The 21874-nt window shown below is 34.1% G+C and overlaps 1 long non-coding RNA gene across 1 annotated transcript; it reads right to left on the bottom strand.

Annotated features, from left to right (window-relative positions):
- Window positions 1-4524: 4524 nt before the first annotated feature.
- On the bottom strand, window positions 4525-10906 carry LOC111741365. Its single transcript, XR_002780979.1, has 4 exons — window positions 10833-10906; window positions 7725-7778; window positions 6622-6661; window positions 4525-4573 (listed from the first exon to the last, which is right to left on the bottom strand). It is a non-coding gene; the product is annotated as an uncharacterized LOC111741365 (long non-coding RNA).
- Window positions 10907-21874: the final 10968 nt, after the last annotated feature.

The following is a 21874-nucleotide window of genomic DNA, read 5'->3' as shown; positions in this document are numbered from 1 at the left end:
TCAAGACTGTTTTGGGTTTCTTAAGATTTCAGGTGAATTTTAGGATAGGTTTTTCTATTTTTACCAAAAAATATATCATTACGATTCTGATAGGGATTACATTAAATTTTTAGATTGCTTTAGGAAGTATTGACATCTTAACAATATTAAGTCTTCCCATCTAGAAAGGTGTGATGTTTTCCTACTTATGTCGATTTTAATTTCAGCCGTGTTTTATAGTTTTCAGTGTACAAGGTAGCCTTGGTCACATTTATTCCTAAGTATTTTATTCTTTTTGATATAATCATACATGGAATTGTTTTTCTAATTTCCTTTCAGATCACTCACTATAGTGTATAGAAAAGTCTTCATACACTGGATAAAATGTACTTGCTAGGAATCTATTAACACAAAAGAACTATCCATTAAAAATTATATTAGTTTATGTTCAAAATATCCTAATAAAAAATACAGTATTATGAATACCAAAATTAAATATGTAAACCAAGAAAAACCACAGTGGTTTTAATTGAGGGAAGCAAGTGGGAAAAAGCTGTTTCTGTAAGTCAGAAAATGAGCATTTCACTCTGGTAAAGAAACAAAAGCACAGGCTTCTGATTAATAAGGAAGCTTTAGACAGAGTAGCAGCCTTCAAGGAATAAATGGAAGCCTAATAGAGCTTCTGCAATCAGGTAGGAGAAACTTCAGGGACAGGTGGTCTTTCTCAAGATAAATGCAGCTACCAAGGTTTCCATTATGACGTTTTTTTAAGGTAGTGGGACAGGAGACTTAAATTTAATACACTTGAGCTAAAGTTGCTTGTTTATTTCTTAAGTGAGAAATAGTGCAGCTGTAAGATTTCCAAGAAGGTGTGAAACACAATTCCAAACAACTCCTAACGATTCATCCCACAACATATCCAAGTCTTGAGTGTTGAAAAAACAGCATTCTCCTTAAATTAATCTGGCTTTCCCTCAAATCTTGAGGCGCTGGCAAAATTTAGCTCTTACCAAAAAGAAATGTTAAAATCCAATCCCCGTGGGCCACCCTCCCAGTTGATTCTCAGCCTCGGGCCCAGCTGGGGACCCCACTGAGCACCCATTTGGTTCTCAGCCTCAGGCCCAGCTGGGTGCCCCCAAGTCACCTGTGGCCACATCGCCCACCTGCATTTTCAGTCTCAACCCTCATCAGCCGGTGTCGTCTGGCACCTGGCGAAGGACTCAACTTTGACGTCTCCGGGAGGCGTGAAGGGATCCCGCCGCAGGCCTTGTGGTTTCCACCACCCACGGGGAGCGGAGGGAGAGAACCAAGGCCTCTTACGCACGATTATGCACTTGCGTCCTGTGCAGCTGTTACCAGGCAACGCGGAGGCCTTGCCTAGGAGGTGGCTGTGGGTACAGACGCACCAGATCCTGGGGTATTTATCCTAAACGGTGCCTTTCTTATTCACGTCGTGGTGCTGATGCTGATATTCTCCCTACCCTTCCTTCCACCACCACCAAACCAACGCGTTGTTTCTGAGCCCTCTGACACCCTTCAATCCCTGAATCTTGTCTTCATGGAGAAATAACAAAATCCTGGGCAGAGAAAGTTTCATAGGAGGAGTTCTTAACCTGGAGCCCATTGCCTATATTTGGATGGATTTTAGGGGATGCCTAGATCCCAGCCACCGATTATACACATAATTTTGTTTTATGTGTACAGTTTTGTTTGGGGGAGAGGGGCGGAGTTAAGGACCCAGCTTTCATCAGTTTCTCAAATGGCTCTCTACCCCGATCTGAAAAACACACTTCCTGTAGGAGACAGGAGCTCAGGCTGTAGGTAAGAAATCTAGATAGTTGGGTTTCTTGAAGCAGATGATGTTTATTAGGAGTTGCCAGGGACATGGGGAAAACATTTGATGTTATTGCCAAATAAGGTTATACGCATGTCACAGAGATATACCTATAGGATTTGGAAAATGTTTTTAAGGACATAATTTTAAATTTGGATTCAGTATTGGACCAGTTTATCTGTAGTGCCCAGTTAACACTTAATGCAAATCCTATACTTCTAATAGCCTATATATTTTTGTTGTGTTTGTGGATAAGATAGTAATCCATTAAATATAAAATATTTTAAAACATCAATTTTTGTAACCATGTTTTGGTATTTTTTCATCATTTTAATATCGTGGGAGCCTTAAAATATATGCTACCTAAGTTCCTGAATTTCTGAGAGGCCCTGGGAACTGTTGGGTAAATTAATATTCAACTCCCTTTTCTTATTTTGACAATACAAAATTCATGCTAGTTGAATTACTATGCATAACACTAGCTAATGTTGCCCTATGCATCTATGGCTTTAGAACAGGAGGCCCTCTCAGCTTTCAAGTCCCCATCTTTTCAAGGCAATTCATTTTTTAACACATTTACTTTATGATTAGTTTCAAGTATACAGTTCATTGGTTAGACATTTATATAGTTTATAGAACGATCCCCCTAATTGCTCCTTCTCTTTGCTGGCTCTACAGCTAGCCATTATATTAATGCTAACTGCATTCCCTATGCTGTGCTCCCCATCCCCTTGACCATCTGTCAACTACTAATTTGTACTTCTTTAATCCTTCACCTCTTTCTCCCAGCCCCCTAATCCCCCTCCCTTCTGGCCGTCACCAGATTGTTCTCTATATTTGTGAGTCTGTTTTTGATTAGTTTGTTCTTTTTAGTCTTTAGATTCCACATATAAGTGAAATCATATGGTATTTATCTTTCTCTGACTTATTTCACTCAGCATAATAACCTCTTGGTCCATCTATGTCATTGCAAATGGTAGGATTTAATTTTTTTTAAGAGCTGAGTAATATTCCATTGTATATATGAACCGTAACTTCTTTATTTAATCTTCTGTTGATGGGCATTTAGGTTGCTTTCATATCTTGGCTATTGTAAATTGTGCTGCCATGAACATAGGGGTGCACAGATCTTTATGAATCATTGTTTTGGTTTTCTTTGGCTAAATACCCAGAAGAGCAATTGCTGGGTCAAAGGTATATACATTTTAAAATTTTTGAGAAACCTCCATAGTATCTGTACCAATTTGTCAACAGTGTATGAGGGTTTCCTTTTCTCCACATCCTCACCAACACTTGTTCTTTGATTTATTGATGATAGCCATTCTGACAGGTGTGAGGTGATATCTCATCATGTTTTTAATTTGCATTTCTCTGATAATTAGTGACCTTGAACATCTTTTCTTATGTCTGTTGGCCATCTGTACTTCCTCTTTGAATAGCTATCTATTCGGGTCTTCTGCTCATTTCTTAATTGGATTATTTGTTTTGTTTGTTGAGTTGTATGAGTTCTTTATATGTTTTGGATATTAACCTCTTATCAGATGTATCATAGTGAATATCTTCTCCTAATTAGTTGGTTGTCCTTTTGTTTTGTTGATGGTTTCCTTTGCTGTGCAAAAACTTTTTAGTTTGATGTAATTCCATTTGTTTTATTTTTTTTGTTTCCCTTGCCCAAAGGCAATTCTTTTTTAAATAGGAATGCACTTTTTGTTCTATTCTGCTCCCTTCTTTCCATGTGTTCTTCACACAGGTTGAGAAGATATGAAATTCAGAGACTTTGTTAATTAACATAAGGCATAATTTAAGCTATAATCAGTGGTCAACATTAATAAGACATAGGTTTGTCAGACACTCTACTTTGAAGAATATAAGACCTAATTTTATCCACTCAGAGAGCCACCCTTCTATAATCAGCTGGCAACCTGCTTGGTAGAGTAGTTGGTTATATAAGAGGCGGGGTGTCAAAAAGGAAAAACCGAGGGGGAACCTGAAGGAAGATGATCTCAACACGATCTGAAGTTAATTCTGTGTCCAACAATCACTGATTTGATGTAAAAAGTTTTCCCAGTGTATTCATGATCCTCTACTAGTAAGACTGTTTTCTTTATGGTAATGGACAAGACTGATTGCCTTTCAGATGTTGCAAGGTGAAACGATTTTTTTTTTTTTTTTAAGATAAAGTGGATACTACCAGTTGGTAGAAAAATCTAGTCCCTTGATAATGTTTGTAGCAATCAGACATCAATTTTACAGAATAGAACTCAAAAGTTGCATATTGGTTTATTTGATGGATCATGGCCAAATCCTCCAACAGGTTTAGTTGGTATTCACATTCTAAGATTTTTAGCTATTGGGCATTCTGGTATTTATAAGAGCTGGTAATTTTTTCACTGACAAAATCCAAATAGGATAAATAAAAATAGCTCATTAAAACTCAACTCTCTACTGAATGCCTGTAATAAAAATAACAAAAGAACATGTGTATCAGTAGTGTCAAAAGCTGCAGAGATCTAAGGAAACATTATTTTTTACAGCTTTATTACACACTATTTATCATTACAACACTAAGAAAAAATATTTTGACACTTTAAAGTTTCAAAAAATTAAACATTTACAATCTCAACCAACTTTTACTGAGAATGTTTACAACACTGGGATTCTCAAACATATTAAACTTAGCAAGGATTGTTTTTTGAGAAGAAAACAATTTCAGTATATTTTATATTCCATGACATTGCTTCTGTGGAAATAGTTGGTATTCTGTAAAAAGAAAAAAATTGAATTTAGATTCAAGTATAAATGAGTAATGTGAATGTGTAGATAATGTTGGCATATAGACGTTTCCATAAGTATTTTGTCATGGATAATGAAACTGACATCAGAGATATTTCTCAGCTTTTCTTCAGTCTATATATTTTTAGCTATCATTTAATCTCTCTTTGATGGAAAATTTCCTGTATTTTTGAAAATTTTACAGTATTTAACTGTATAAAAGTGGTTTGCTAAAGTTCATTGATGCCAATAAATTTTATGAATATTTCAAAAGTTGCAGTTATTTCCCATGTATTTCTTTCCTTATGTATTTGCTATTAAATCATCCTATTATATGTCTAACCACTCTTTAAGTAGATATAAGTTATCAGGACAAAGTAAGACCTCAGATAATCAGATGACAAAAACAAATTAAAAATGATTATTGAACTGCTTCTCTGTTGACAAAATAAAATGAAATTCTGAGTGAATTAGTCTATGTAGACTATAATCTTGGAAACAGTAAATAGCTTAGAACTTTAGTTTCCTTTTTTATACTACTTTTATGTGATTTTGGTATTAGCTTCGTAAAATATATGGCTGAGTTCATGAAAATGTTTTGAGATTTTTCTTTCTTCTCCGAGCTGGAAAAAAGTAAAATCTATTGGCCTAGGACTTTTTGAGGGGAAAGTTTCTAAATAATGTTTTCAATTTTTTCCCATGGCCATTATTCTGTTTAGACTTTTTTCTTTTTTCTGAGGTAAATTTTGGTAGCATATACTTTATTTGGTAATCCGCATTTTATGCAGGTTTTCAAACTACAGGCACAGAGATTTACAAATTACTCTTTTATCATTTCATTTCATCAATGTCTCTTTTAATTTCCTTTTCACTTGTATTTTTATATATTTATGGTTTCTCTCTTTTTTCTGGATTAGGCTAGGCTAATTTGACTATTTAATTTTTTTGCAAAGAGTCAGGTTTTTGCTTTGTTTACCAATTCTTCTACTTTACTATTTTAAAAAACTCATTAATTTCATCTTTCATTTTATACTTTTCTTCCTTTTGCTTTTCTGAGGTTCACCTTGTTCTTTCGTAACTTACGAGTCAAATCTTTAATTCACTCATTCTTTTCTTGCTTAAAAATGCTTAAAACCTTGAATTTTCCACTGAATATGGCTTTGGCAGAGTCTCATAAGTTTTACTATTCAGTGTCAGCATTTTTTTCATTTTTTAGTTATTATATAATTTTGGTTAGAAATAGTGCATTTTGATTTTTTGTTCCTAAGTAAAAATATTAAGAATTTTAACATTCTTAAACTAAATATGTATTAAGGGTTGAGATAAATTATATATATATAATATTTGCAAAAATATGTTCAGCATAGAATCTGCATTTAGGATAATAGAAAGATAGTAGAATGTACTTTTATTTTTGTGGTGTAAATTTATCAATCTGCATTTGGGTTTAATTTTAAAATTCATAGCCTAATCAGATATTAGAGTTAACATATTTATTAAACATGTAGGGCCATTTAATAGTTGTTAAGTGTCCACCATATTTCCAGCATTGAGGTTGAAATTCTGGGAATCCCAAAGAAGTCATGCTCTCATATCTTCCCACATTTTCTTAGTTCTCTAGAAATGGTAAATCAGAGCTCTTATAAGGAGTCTTTGAATATAGGTCATTTGGAAGACAGAAACACAGTCAGTTTGTAAGTTCTGAGTCATCATTGTGGACACTGATTACCATGATAACAGCAATTTCTTACATAAACTACATGCACAACAAATGATGATAAAAGTCAATGTCTACAAAATCTATGATAATAACTATTGCATCATAGTCTGAGGAACGCACAACATAAATAAACAAATTTAGTAAAACACTGGCATTTTTCACCTTAAAGCCCTCACAGTCACTATAATTGTAGTGTTTATACAGAATAGTAATATGCACATGCAATCAAATAATAGAAATATATTGAGCATAGTTTAATGTGTGAATATCTATAAAAAAAACAATTTTAAACTCAATTGAATTGTGAAACACATACCATTTTAAATGTAACCTTCTGACCTTCTTCCATTGCGTGGCTAGAAAATAATAAATTAGTAATAAATCAGTGTAACTAAGGAGGGAAGTTAATTTTCATAGAAAGCAGCCTAATGAGCTCAATGAGTGGTATTTCTTCCTCTCTGCAGTCTTGCTCCTTTCAATCCATTCTCCAATTTACTGTTAGAATTTGTTTCCAAAATGCAAATCTTAACCATATGGCTCTCCTTAGCCTCTACAATAAAGTCGAAATTCCTTAGGTAAATATTTCATTGGCTAATTCCTGTTGATTCTTCTAATTCGGCGCTTAAAACCTCTCTGTACCTCCTCCACTCCCCAGCCTGGGTTAAGTGTCTTTATTTTAGAAACTATATCCCCTGGATTGAAGGTGCATTTAACATAGTATTTTGTATTTATTTATCAATTTCCTGTGTTAGTCTGTAAACTCTTAGAGCATAAGAATGGAACTCTATCTGGCCTTATATTCCCAGCCTTCGGTACATTATCCAGCGCCCAATAGAAATTCAATAAATAGTTGCTGAATGAATGAATGAAAAATCTCTGGTAATGTATTAGGGATACAAATATTTTAGAAAGTATAGCTACTTATAAAGAAACACATTTCATAGACAATATGGACATAAAAATACTAAATACAATTACAAAGTTTTATCTACTTATAGCCTCTATTGTAGTTAATTCTTTCATTTTAAAAACTTTTGAAAATGGTCATAAATTTTCCCATCTACTGAATCTAACATTTAGTAAATGATTCTTTAGAACTTAAGTAGTTATACATCTTTAAGATACTCACTTCCTGCACATGAAATGTTACGGAACTAAGCTGAAATAGATGAAGACATTTGGGGTATTTACAAATAGTAATAGTGGATTAGAGAAGAGATCAGAGATGCAATAATATTGAGGAAATAAGGCGGTGACAGAAGTGACTCTCAGACTATAAAACCTGATGTCAAATATCTATTAATAAATTTTAAAACTTAACTAAAACTTATGAGTTAATGTAAATAAATGCACAGTGAAATTATTTTTCAATTTGGGTATTGATTGATTTTTTTCAAAAACAATACAGTATATGCATACCCTGAATAAAAAGTATCTTCGACTTTGGCTTGTAATAGGACCTTGGAATTCTTCCTAGAAGAGAAAATGAGGGCATTACAAATCAAATAACAGTAAAAATATGCACAAATTCTTGAGAGTATAGTGAAGTTCAAGGTTAATTTAAAATATAATTAAACAAAGAAGAAATCAATGACTCGAGTATATAATTTATATTAATAGTTAATCTTTATACCTGAAGAATTTTCAACAACTAGCAGTATCATCAAATGTTATATTTTAAAATAATTTCCTTATCAATGTAACAGATTTTATTTTCAGGAAGTTCATCAGTTGTATGTATATTCATCAATAAGTAGAAAGAGTAATGACAGACACTTCATAATTAACTACATTTAAAATCTTTCAGAATATAGTGAGTAGTATTGTAATAAGTATGTATGATGTCAGGTGGGTAATAGATTTATTGGAGTAATCACTTCTTAAGTTATATAAATGTCTAATCACTGTGCTGTATACTTGAATCTAATATTGTATGCCAACTGTAATTGAAAAAAAATAGAATAAATAAAATAAAATCTTTCAGCATTTTGTTAGAACAAAATAATTTCTTTAAAAAATATATTGTATGTGCTAACACAAGAACAGGGAAAAACATAAAATAGAATTGTGTCAGAGCTAAAATACACAACATTTCTATAGGAATTTAAATAGTAATTGAGGTATAACTTTAGCAAACTATATTTATTTAATGAAACTTCAGAAGATTTTTCCCAATATAATTATATTTACAGGAATGATAATAAAAAAATACAAAGTAGGAACAAACCAATTATAGATAATGGGTGTGTTTTGAAGTGTTGCTTTTCTTAAAACATTTCATTTTAAACTTAATGGAAAAAATATTTAAATTTTATGGTTTTCATAAAATTGGTTCTTATAGCTTTTTATTTTCAACAACTACTTATTACAAAAGTATCAGGATGGCAATCACTATAAAATTTGTCAACAAGACCTTTTTCAATTATTCCATAAGTAAAATTATATTATTAAATTCTAAGAGTGGCTCTTAAATTCTAAGAGTGGCTTTAAAATTCTGAAATCCTTGTTTTACAACAAATATATTCTCAATATTTTATACCTAATTTTCATCCTGACTATAAATCTGCCCAAGTTACTTAAAAGAGTGAAAATTTTAATATTCAAAAATGTATACATAGAAACTATACATTTATATACTTAAGTAAGAAAAATAAGAAACATAGGACAAAAGTAACTTAAAATGTGCCAAACTGTAAAACTTTTAAATACAAACATACAGGTCATTTTAATCTTATCATCGGAGAGAGAATAATATATAAAAGAATTTGAGAGGTAAGAATAAAAAAGATGTGGGGTTAGCAGTAAGTGAGTAGTATTGTAATAATTAAGAAAATTAAGAAAACTGTTAGAATGCACTATGATCTGAAAACTTGTTTTCTTTAAGAATGCAAAATATTTCACTATTGAAATGTTTTTAAATGAGACGACTTGGGCCCAGCAAAGCTAACACTACTGTATTTTTTTTCTACTCATCTTACATTTTTTCTTTTATAGGTTCCTAGGAAATTTGTCTTGCTACAAAATACTTTAAGGAGTTATCATTTGTCCAACAGGATATACTACAAAGTAAAAGTTCACATTTCTAGCTAATTGTCTGGAAATATAGTCTCACTGATGGTGGAATATTCAGACAAAGTAAAAAGCTGGCCACATACTGAGTATTTAGCTTTGGTTATATAAATAATGACCCTGAAGTGATATAGTAAGCTAATAATTTGTCGATATATTTTAAGGAACTGAATCTTTAAATTGAAATCTTACACTATTCTTTAATCAAACAAACTCTTCAGAAAGTAAAAGTTAATTCAAAAAGTATATATTACTTCTGGAAAGTTTGATGACACTGATTTGATTTTTTTTTTTTCATATGGGAAATTCTATAATTTTAAGGCACTACTACAGTTCCTCTTACATTTCTCATTTAGATTGGCAGCAGATACTATCTCCCTAGATGGAAGCTTAGTTTAAGAATGTGAAGAATTTAGGGAGGAAATAGTGACCATAAAAAATAAATTTTGAGGAACTTATTTGCCTAGATTGTAAGCATTTTTTATTTGAAGTATTTGAAGACTTTTGGTAGTACATTAAGAAGAATGAAATTAATACAGTATTTAAATTAATGAAAACTCTAACAATAATAGAAGTATCCAAGATTAGGCTATAAAAGGAATGGCACAGTGAAAAAAATATTTCCCTAGGCTAGAAATCAGAAGACACTGTTGTAATTTCTAATCTCACTTACTAGAATGATCTTGGGAAACACCTTTAATTGTTCTAAATTGTTTTCCCTTTAATATTGATAGGATAACAATATTTGTATAAGTACCAACAGAGTTGCCAAAAGAATAAAATGAGATAATATAAGACTGAAAGTTATAATGTATTACAATAATGTAAGTCATTGCTTAAAAATAATAGCTTGAACCTTTCATCATTGAAAAAAGGTTCTTTTTAAATTACAATAAAAACTCCACAACTTTGAGCTTTAAAATGTGGTAACATAGCTATACTCAACTTAAACATATTGGGCCATATTTTTGTTAATTATGGGAAAAAAACCAAAATACCTACATTGAGTTTCTGATATATTTACTTCATTTTTACTAACACTTTAATACTTGAATAGAAAGCTTGCTATCCCAGCCATCTGCCAACCTGTATAGAAAGGGGAAGTAATTTATCTTTGATCTTTTCTCCTATTCCCACCTAATGACTAGGCACACTGCCATGTCCCTTCTTAAACCAAGAATAGGTTTCCTCACTGGGAGGGTCATGGTCCTTGGAAGGGAATCAAATCCCAGTTTCCCTCACTGCCCACAGCTTGAGATAAAAGGGACATACGATGGAGAAGGGAAATAATTCTTTTCTTTCTGAGTGTGAAAACTTCTGTAAACAGATGCTCTCAGACAAACTGGGTGTTCATGTGGGGTTTATCCTGAAGAAGGGTAGCTTATAAAACATAACTGAGAATTAATAGAACTGCCCTACACAGAGGGTCAAAGCAAGCATGCAGTTCATGTTACGTACGTCCACTTTGAATCTCTTCATTCTTCTTTCATACAGTTGAGGAACGAGCTGCAGCAACGGATGCACAACAGACGACTGAGGGACACGAACACACACACATGATGAGCACAAAGGCTTCTCAGCATTGAGCATAAAGACGGTGTCCTATTCGTTTTTATTTTTACACACTATACTTGCTCCAGACAAAAAAGAACAAGATATTATCTAAGAAAGCCCCTTGTGAACATTTCAAAGAGCTGTGGCAAATAAGCCAAGGGATGGAATGAAATTTGATAGCTCTGTGCTAGAATCTTTGCTATTAGTTTCATAAGAGCCTAAGTCGTTATTCGGCTGCCAAGAAGTAAAACACCAGCCTGCATCATTGACAGGCAAAACGCGGTCTGTCTGCTTCCAGACTTACTCAAAATGATTTGGGATGGATTAAAATAACTCTGTGAGAATCACTTTTCCATTATGAAAATGTTTATCTAGAAGATTATATTGTACACACATCTCGTAACATTTATAAATTATACATTTTATTTAAAATTGAACATATGGAACAAGACAACAGGGAACACAAAAAATGACAATGTGTTGTTGATAGTGAAAAATGAGACTAAGAAACATTTTCTCAAAATGTATACCAAGCAGAAGAAAATGAAAGCACATTTGAGACATGTGGCTACCTGCTTCAGTTTCATTTTAAAGGCATGACTTGAACTGAATCTTCTCACAAATATTAAAATCACTTATCAAATGGATTATTTTAAGCCATATACAATGGTTATTTGTTAACCAATTTGACTTGTATTTGATTTTTAAAGCCAGTATCACCTAACTTTCAAGTCCTCATATGTAAGAGTATTCAATGTGATAAACATTTAAATCTCAGTTTAAGATTACAGTTCTCTTTCTACAGGCATGTACATGTTTAAAATACACTATACTCCTCATTCCTTAAATTGGTCCATGAGTCACAAGTTTAGAAAGAATATTATAGTCAAATTATTATTAAGTATTCTTGATTGAAATACCAAAGCAGCTTGCTTAAAAATTTTTAAATCCACACATACAAAAAGAAAAACTATTATTAAAACCACATAATTTAGAAGTGAACTGAATTCGAGTTATTGGTATCTGGCTAATCTTAGTAAATTCTCACATTAAATGCCTAATTATTAATAAGGATATCTTAGGAATAGAAGTGGATATTTCTACTTATGTTTAATTACATTTTTCACAATCATCTTTTAAAATAATTCTTAAAATGCCTCTGGATAAATCTGTTTTGCCCTTGCACTAATCACCATCTAAAACAATATGTTTTACTTATTTGCTTTTTTTTTTTTTTGCTTCTAGAATGTAAGTTACATGACAGCAGGGATTTCATTTTTAGTTTTCTATTCTATTTCTGCTATATTTCTAGTACCTAGAATTGTACCTGGCACAGAGTAGATACTCAATAAATAATTGTTGAATGAATGAATTTAATATATATGTGGTTATTGAGATATAAAATAAATTAAATGTATAATAAATGTTAAATTCTACTTGCTCATGCATATATAAACTTTTAAAGTAAAAACATGAATTTTCATCTAGCTCTATGATCAACTGCAAACACAAGTTTTTTAAAAAAACAAATATTAGTGATTATTAATAAGAAGTAATTCTAGAACTTACCACATTCGAATTACCCAACTTCCGTGTCTTCGAATAATGAAATAAGAACTGTCAAAAAAAAAAGTAGTGAGCTTTAGTATAGACAATTAGTAGTATTCTTTATTTATTTTTTAAAATTTATTTATTTTGATTAGTTTCAAGTAAAATGATACCCCCAATTGCTCCCTCCCTCCTCTGACCCTCCACCTAGCCAACGTATTAATGCTAACTGCATTCCCTCTGCCATGCTCCCTATTTCCGTGACCATCCCTCAGCTACTATTTTGTACTTCTTTAACCCTTCACCCCATTCTCCCAGCCCCCCAAACTCCCCTCCCCTCTGTCCATCATCAAATTGTTCACTATATTTGTGAGTCTGTTTTTGATTGGTTTGTTCTTTTTATTCCTTAGATTCCACATATAAGTGAAATCATATGGTATTTATCTTTCTCTATCTGACTTAAATACCTCCTAGGTCCATCAAAACAATATCTTTTTCCACCCCCTTCCTTTTCATATGTAGGGGTTTTGTTTCTTTGTCTTTTCAGCCACTCTATCTTTTGGCTGGAGCACTTAATTCTTTTCCATTTAAGGTACTTATTGATAGGAATATAGTTGTTGCCATTTTTTATTTCTTTTTTCGATACATGTCTTTTTCTTCTTAAAGCAGTCCTTTCAACATTTCCTATAATATTGGCTTGATGGCAATAAATTCCTTTAACTTATTTATGTCTGGGAAGCTCTTTATCTGTCCTTCAACTCTAAATGATAGCTTTGCTGGATAAAGTATTCTTGGTTGTAGATCCTGGGTCTTCATCACGTCGAATATTTTGTGTCAAGCCCTTCTATCCTGCATAGTTTCTTTTGAGAAATCAGCTGCCAGTCTTATAGATGTTCCCTTATAAATAACTATTGTTTTTCTCTTGCTGCTTTTAAGATTCTGTCTTTGTATTTAACCTTTGGCATTTTCATTATGACGTGTCTTTATGTGGGCCTCTTTGGGTTCCTGGTTTTTAGGATTCTCTGAGCTTCCTGGGGTTTTATGTCCATTTCCTTCATCAAGTTAGGGAAGCTTTCCATTATTGTTTCTTCAAACGGCTGTTCAACATCTTGATTTTCTTCAGGTACACCCATCAGACAGATATTTGGACCCTTAATAGTGTCCCATATGCTTCTTAAATTATTTTTATAGTCTTGGCATCTTATCTCTTGCCATTCTGATTGTGAGTTCTTGGCTTTCTTATCTTCTAGATAGGACATTTGATCCTTTTCTTTATTCACTTTGTTTTTTCCTTTGTTTATTCCATTTAATATATTTCTCATCTCGAAATAATGTGTGCTTCATTTCAGACTGGTTCCCTTTTATAACTTACATTTCCATTTTTATGTTTTTATCTCTTTGCTGAAGTTCTCACTGAATCATCTAAACTTCGCAAAAGTTCATTGAATATCTTTATAATCAGTATTTTGAACTCTGCATCTGTTGGATTGCTTGACTCCATTATATCTGGATCTCTGTTCTCTTCACTTATATGGTTTCTGCTTCTTTGTCTTCCCATTTTGGCTGCCTTTCTGTGTCTGTTTCTATGTTCTAAGCAAAGCTCCTAAGTCTTTCAATCTTATTAGTGTGGATTTGTGAAGTAGGTTATGTGTCCAGTGGTATAGTCTTGAGAGGGGTTCAGCTGCAGGCCAAATTTATCCCAAGCCTCTGCCCCTCTGGGGGCCACTTGTTAAGATTCAGCAAGCAATCCACAGATGTTGTGCTTATAGTTGCCTCAAAAGGCCACACCAGAAACTGAGGCCAGCTGCCTCCAGTGTGAGTCTAGGCGCTGCTCAGCAAGGAGCACCTGACTCGCTGAGGATATACCTGGATGTGGCTTGGGTGTGGCCGCGAGTTGGAGGAGGCCGGGTTTCAGGGAATCCTCTGGGCAGAGAGACCTCTGTTATCTAGTTTGATGAGGTCTTGGCTATGGCAGCACTGTGTTTGTGCACTGGTATGGGGGAGGGCCCAACAGAGAACAATGGATACTGCCAGCAGTTCTGTACAGAGCGAGTCTCCCCTGGGACTTCCCTCCAACAATATCTCCCTGTAAATCCCTGGTGCGCTCTGCACGCATCCATATCGGCACCGGTGCTCAGAGTGAGCAGGTCCATCACCATGAAAATCCGCTCACGGACGCAGCCCCTTTAAGAGGCGTCTGCCGCTGCTGCTACCACAGCCTCTATCTCAGTTGCTCCGGACTGGGCAACCCCATGTCCTCGCCCCGTCCTACCTTCTGCCGTGTTTTCTTGGATTTCTCCCTGGTTTTATGGCTTGTTCATCTAGATCCCAGGCAATGTTTCCTTGCTTCTTGCTCTTTGTTTTCTTCACAACTTTGATTTGGTCGCCAGAGGGATGAACAGAGCCTCTATCAATTACACCATTTTTTTTGCCTCCTCACAATGGTTTTCAGTTTCAGTTCAAGGTTCTCCAACATGTACTTTTTCTGTGGTAGTTTTTATGTGCAGATCCCACACTCAGACATGCTGATGTGCAGGTTGGGTGTTTTGTGTTGAGTTTTAGATGTTCAGCTTATTGTTGTTTCAAGGGGAGAGATCTAGAGACATCTCTCACTCTGCCATGTTTCTGACATCACTCTTGTTTTTTATTTGCCTAAAGCCTGGTTTAGAAATTCATTTAAGTATTCTTATCCATGTAAGTCTCCTGAAGCTTTTGTTCCAAGTAAGCCAACCTGGCTGTGTCTCTCTGTATAAACCTGTCTTTCCAGATTTCAGGATAGTAGTTTGCCTTGAAACTCAGTTCTTTATAAGACTTGTTTGGATAGCTGCAAGATGAGATCTTTTCATCCACCTGCCAGAATCTTAAAAGTGTATACAGAAGACTGAACTGGGTTCAGCCATGTATTCAGTACATATGGTCTCAGCAACATCTTATTCTCTCAAGGCCAACCATATTCCTGAAATAGTTCCAGCTATGGAAATGGTGGGCAGAACGTACATTCCAAGGACAGGGGAGGAGAGGAGGAACATCTAATTGTCCAGATCCAGATCAGTTCAACTGGCAGTCACATCCTCTTGACAACCTCCTCTAGGCAGGATGTAATTTAGTCCAGAGATTCTGGTGGCTTGGACTTTGGTGGTTTAGTGGATTGTTGAAACAAGGTCAGGTAGCAGATATATTTTGATTGTAAGATCAACAGGATTGCTTTTTCCATGGCCCATTTTCCATCATACAGACCAAGCAATCTTAGCGACTTGCCTAAAATGATACAAATGCTAATAGGTGCCAGCACAGGTACTAATTCCAATCTTATTTCAAATAATTTGACTTATCTTACAATATAGTTGACCCTTGAACAACACCGGTTTGAACTATGCAGGTCCACTCATAAGCAGACTTTTCAGTAAATAGACAACCCTTTGTATCTGAGGGTTTCACATAGACAGCTATCATTTTTTAATGTATATATTTATAGAAATCACCTTACCCTTTTGGTATTATCTTTTTCATTTGCTTTCTGTTGAAAAAAGAGATATACAAATATCACTATATTATGTATAACATAAAATTATATATTATGTATGATATATGGTATAAAATTTACAATAGATTATGTCATAATTTAAAAAGCATATTACACATATGTTATATATAAAATATAAGACTGAAATTGGTTAAGCATATATTGCTCTAAAAATGAGCAATTACAGACTGTTTATAAATAGAAGTATGAACAAAGATCTTTACTACGGCATTATTCATAAAACATTGGAAACATTCTAAATGTTCAACAGTGGTGGAATGGGAAATTATGATCCAATCACCTATATTATATTCAGAGAAATAGGTCTAGAAGGAAGAACATCAAAATATTCATAACTGTTATCACTAACTAATAAGATTGAGCTATTTTTGCTTTCTTTCATACACTTTTCTATATTCCTCTTTTCCTCCAAAAATGTTTTTTTAAATGAATCATATCATTTCTTTTCATTATTCTTTTTGTTCTCATTGCTTTAAATATAAAAGGAAATTCATGGAAAAACATCATTGTCATTTCTTTTATTGTAATTAGGAAGAAAGTCAACTAAGCATTTTAGGAAATATCACCATTAAAAATACTGGAATAAAAACAGTTTTAAACACTTTGTTTCAGAAAGCATTTATGGTTTCAAAAAAATCAAAGTTTCTTTGAATTATTGTATGTGAAAGGCATGGAAATCAGAATGTACCAATGATCATAGGTTGAATTAGAATTGATAATGAAAAAATATAATTGTAAACCTGAAGGTTTTATCCTTAATAAAATAGTTTTAAAATAAGCGTATTTATATAAGATAAAGAATATAAAACCAGGTATGGTCATTATCCTATTTTTCAAGGTCCTACTTATCCTCACTTCGGGACAAAAAGTTGTCCCAGAGGAATGAAATAATTTTAATAAGAAACCAAGACATCACCATTAAAACATAATTTTTAAACTACATTGATAATATAGTTTTGTGGGTTTTTTTCCTGGATTCTTAATTCCTTCTCTCTAGCAAAGAAAGCTGCATCTGTTCTCCAATTGTAGTATGAGTCAGGGAGAGAAAAAGAGCAAAATGACCCATTTTTCTCATCAGAGGTAGAATATATTTTCTCATCAGAGGTAGAATATATTTTCCTTGAGAGGGACATATAACTTTCCAATACATGATTGACCTTAAATTCTGACATCAGAGAAACTGAAGTATTTGTTTCTTATCTGAAATCAACTTCTCTTCTAGCTCATCTTGGCTCAGTTCCTAAGTTGGGTATATTTTCTTCCAGGAGGAATTCCAAGATATCGCTGAGCAATTTTCTGCCTATAAATGCGACACGATTTCAACCTTACCTGGGACTTTGGTAGAGTCCCCATGATCATCAAGCAAAGCTCCTCCAATGCATTGGTTACCTGATGGGAATAAGAAGATACACAAGCTAGGATTCTATTTTAACAACATTTGCAGAAAAGATATAACTACAGAATGTTAGGAACACAAGGATATTCCAACTACCCAGAATAGAATCCTCCTTGTGGCCCACTGAAATTCTTTTGGAATCCCTTGGCTTCTCTCATGACAAAAACTTGGCTCCTAAAAGTAAAACCTTCCTTACAACCAGGAAAAAAAATGTTATGTACTGTATATATGCACTGATTAAGGCTTCCACTGTGGTCCAGATACATAGCTCTTGGTACTTGCTAAGATTTCATGGAATTCTATGATGGAGTAATTAGGGCAGTGTCAAAAGAGGGATTATTCTTCCCAGTTTGCAGTGAAGTCTGAATCTACATGCCAAAGCAATGAGCCTTGCTGAATATTACTCATTATTGGCTAATTTGAAAATCCTACAATTGCTCCCAAACAATGGAAGTTGGAGGGGAAGAAGCCATACACAGTGCATCTAATCTGAGTTACCACCCTTCCAGGCTGCTGACTGCACACCTCAAGATCAGGTTTTTCAAAGCATCTGAGCACAGAAGTAGGGCAGGGCTCCTTGTGGTTAGCAGCCAGCTGGGTGTGGTGAGGAGTAGCACAAATGGACAAGCAGAGGCGAAACCTGCTTTGCACAGAATTTAGCACAGTAGTACCACAAACAATTGATTATTTAATAAATGTGCATTGGAAACAATGAGGATCTGGAACCATGGCGGGGTGATATTATTAGTGGTTAAAAACACAGGCTATGAGGTTAAACGTTCTGCAATTCTATAGCAGTGCAAATTTCATTTCTACTCTTTAATAGCTGTGTTATTAACCTTGGGCTGGTTACCTAACCTCTCTAAACTTCAGTTTCTTCAGCCATAAATTGGGGATGACAACATCACTCTAGAGGGTTCTTGGAAGGATTAAATGTAGGTAAAGCTGTTAGCACAGTGCCAAGTACATAGCAATTAGTTATTAATGGTACCATTAAAAAATGTGTAACCTGTAAAGCTTGATTTACAGCTGTAATTACACTTAATGTAGAAGACATGTCGAAAGGATTGTTAGGGACCACCAATATTCTCTACCTTTGAACAACAGTGTATGTTTAATATGGTCGGTTGTAGTTAGGGATACAGTTGGAATCATCAAACAGCTTTTCTAAGCATCTTTCCTAGCATCAGAGGTCTGCTTTGTTCTCTTTCTTTTGTTTGACTGTCATGCAGATTGTTGGGATAATTATTAATAATATTAAATGGCTCATATTTATATAATGTGTCAATAAATTACAAAATACTTTCACATACATAATTCACATTCTTTCCTTAAAACACAGCTATGAGGTATCCAGGACAGAAATTGTTATTCTCACATACAAAGGAAGTGAGGTTCTAAGACATTGTCACTTGCACAATACCACACATGGCTAGTAGTTGGTAGAGTGGCCCAGGAAGTAGGTCTTCTGAACTTTAGGTATTCCTGTATTGTATTGGTATTGACTGTAAAGCATATGGTTGGGAGCTGGATGAAAGAAAAAGTAGAGTGTGAACACTGACACATTCTTTCTCACTTTTAGGATGGAGACACAGGTCATTCCATAAAAATCTGAAAATAAGTTCCTGGAACTTCTTTTAATGGCCCATCCAGAAATGCTGTAAAATATAAAACAATAACAAGAATATCTAGTGACATCATTTGTCAAAGATGTATCTGAGGAATAAATTCAGATATGTGAGTGTTTCCTTAGAAAACAGATTCTAAGCTGGATGAGGCTTGGCAATAAAATTGAAGTTTGACTGAAAAAAGTTTCAAAACGAATTGCATTTTCTCCAGCAACTCTTTACATGAAGCCATTATTTAATGATCTACAACTATTCTTTAAGGATTTTTCTCTACTAAAATTTTGATATTTTATTGTTTTATATGTGGACCTTAAAGATCCTTTATTTTCTATTTGGTAAAAATGTTTTGAAGCTCTGTTCGGATAATCATATAAATTATAAAATAATAGTTAATTTGAAAATTATTTTTAAAAATGGTACCAGTTAATGTAAAAGATTCCATAGTGAATTTATCAGCTTTTCAAAATGTGCACGGCATCCAAATCCAATAAAAGGTTAGTTTATCTTGATGGTTCTTAGATGAATACTTTAAAATGTATCTGTTTAGTATTGCAGAAATAAAAGTGATTCTGAGGGTGTTCCTGAATTTTATATACAGAGTAAATGCTTGTATGCTGATTAATACCCATCACATGTTATATATCCATCAATGCTTCTCAAGTAATTTGAAATATTGTTCATAAACAGGTCACCTGTTACAATCCTAGTCTTGTTTTGCCATCTAGTGCCTCTAACTTCCTGTAAGTAATCCTGTGAAAACCAAGGAATGGGTTCAGGCAGGAGAACTGTAGCACTACATAAGGCTGTCTACACACCAGCCAGGGTGGCATTCTGGAAGGAGTCTGGAGGACCTCTGCCAAGCCCTCTTCCTCATCCAGAAGACAAGTGATACTGATTAAGAAACTCCAGACAATAAAAGTCAAGACACTATGCTCTGTTATACCAGCACTCAGAGATAGAGCCGCAGACAGACAGAAGCAGCAGTATCCAGTAAAGATGGTATAATAAGGACACACTTATTTCCCACACCTCGTGTTTCCATGCACAGGAGCTAGACTAATACTCCTCTTTCCCCGACCCCTTCTTAACTCTTTCCTATGGGAAGAGGAGTGAGAGTTACCTGAGGGTTACCCGAGAGATGCTCCTTTTAGCCCTTTTCCCTTAGGGAGGCCAACTCTGTTCTTGTCTGGTTTCTGTTCTGTGGCAGAAAACCGGATTCTGACAGGAGACCCCGAGTCACCATCTATCTCAGTTTAATTTTGAGGGTAGTTTTAGAAAACACACTTGGCATCAGATCTAAGTCTACAATCACAAATCGACTTTTCAGTTATAATGATACTTTGATCTCTGTAAGTTTGATTCCTTAAGTTTCTCCTTCCATGAATTTCAAACTCAATTAGGGGATAGGATATTAGCCCCTGAATACAGCAATAGATACATTATTTTTAATCTAACACAATTTTATTTTGAAATTAGCATTTACATTTCCAAAATATGTATATGTTATCTGCAAATCTATTTTACTTAGAGAAGAGAGTCCTAGCACTTTACAACATGAGCTCATAGCACTGATTTTTACCTGCAGATGACGTAATAATTTCTAATATGTTGACATGTTTTAATAAGTCCATAAATTATTATCATTACAAAACACCTCCAACTGGAATTACCTGAGGCTGAGAACCAATGGACAGGAAAGATGAACAAGTAGCATCTATCTATAGAAAACAAAAATGCCAGTTAGACAGAGAATAGCAGAAAATAGAAAGCAGATTTTACAAAGTCAGGTTACCCATGTAACATTAATTAAAGTTCCGGGACAATTTAGGACCCTAGATTTGGGGGAGAAGAGCCTCTTAAACTTTCTAAGAAAGCCCTAGAATTGGTATTTCCCCCAAATTCACCCCCAGTCAAAGAGACCAGTTGATAGAGATTATTAGAGAGTATAAAGATGCTTTAAACATTGAGGGAAAAAACTTTGAGTATTCTTCAGCCTGATAAATGTGAGTGGTGACAAAAAAAGATAGCCTAGAAATTAAGGTGCATCCTGTTATCATGGGGTTCTTTATTACATATAAATCTAACCACATTATCTAAATTAAATGATAATATCGTAAGTGCTAAATTAAAATTGCAAGATAAATAGCATATAATAAAAACTCCTACAAAACATGGGCAGTCTACTAGTATGCAACCAAGGAGCCAGCATTAGAAGAGTTCTATTTTACACTGAAGGTTTAATGAACTACAGCTGGCAACCAGCTGTTCTCAGCCTTTATCCCAAATAGAAAACTTGAAAGACTTTAAACTGTAATTTAAAAAATTTCTGTAAATCATTTTAAAAACTGTGCTGAGAAGTTAAGCATTATGCTGGATGTCTGAAGTTGTTTATGGCGTTATGTCTTTGGTGGCCTTTTAAAATGGGACTGGGAAAGAAATGGCACTGATTCTTGTCTGTCTGGGATCATTTAGATCGAGTCCTGTTTATGGCATAACATCTCAGGGCCTCTCTTCTAGTCCCAGACTTCTTTGTCGATCAGTTTAATTTAATTTCCATTCTCCTACCAAACAAGAGGAATTATCATATTCTTCATTCATAAGTTCTCAAGCTCCTTATTGCTTCCAAGTTGACCATTTCCTAAAATATATGATTTTTTAATTTAAAGAATAACAAAGGTGTTCAATATTATGGAAAGGCACAGCTTATGTCTCTCTCCTTTTTATCTTCATAGAACTTGTCATCTTTTCTATCACAAATATCTGGAGAATTGTTTTATTCCACTTGTCCCTGTGCTCACACACCTGCTCCCTCTTCTATGTTATATGAACC

This window comes from Pteropus vampyrus, unplaced genomic scaffold (assembly GCF_000151845.1).
Source record: "Pteropus vampyrus isolate Shadow unplaced genomic scaffold, Pvam_2.0 Scaffold77, whole genome shotgun sequence".
Classification (NCBI taxonomy): Eukaryota; Metazoa; Chordata; class Mammalia; order Chiroptera; family Pteropodidae; genus Pteropus; species Pteropus vampyrus.
Note: the sequence above shows the minus strand (reverse complement) of the source record. Positions and strands in the feature narration are given on the sequence as shown.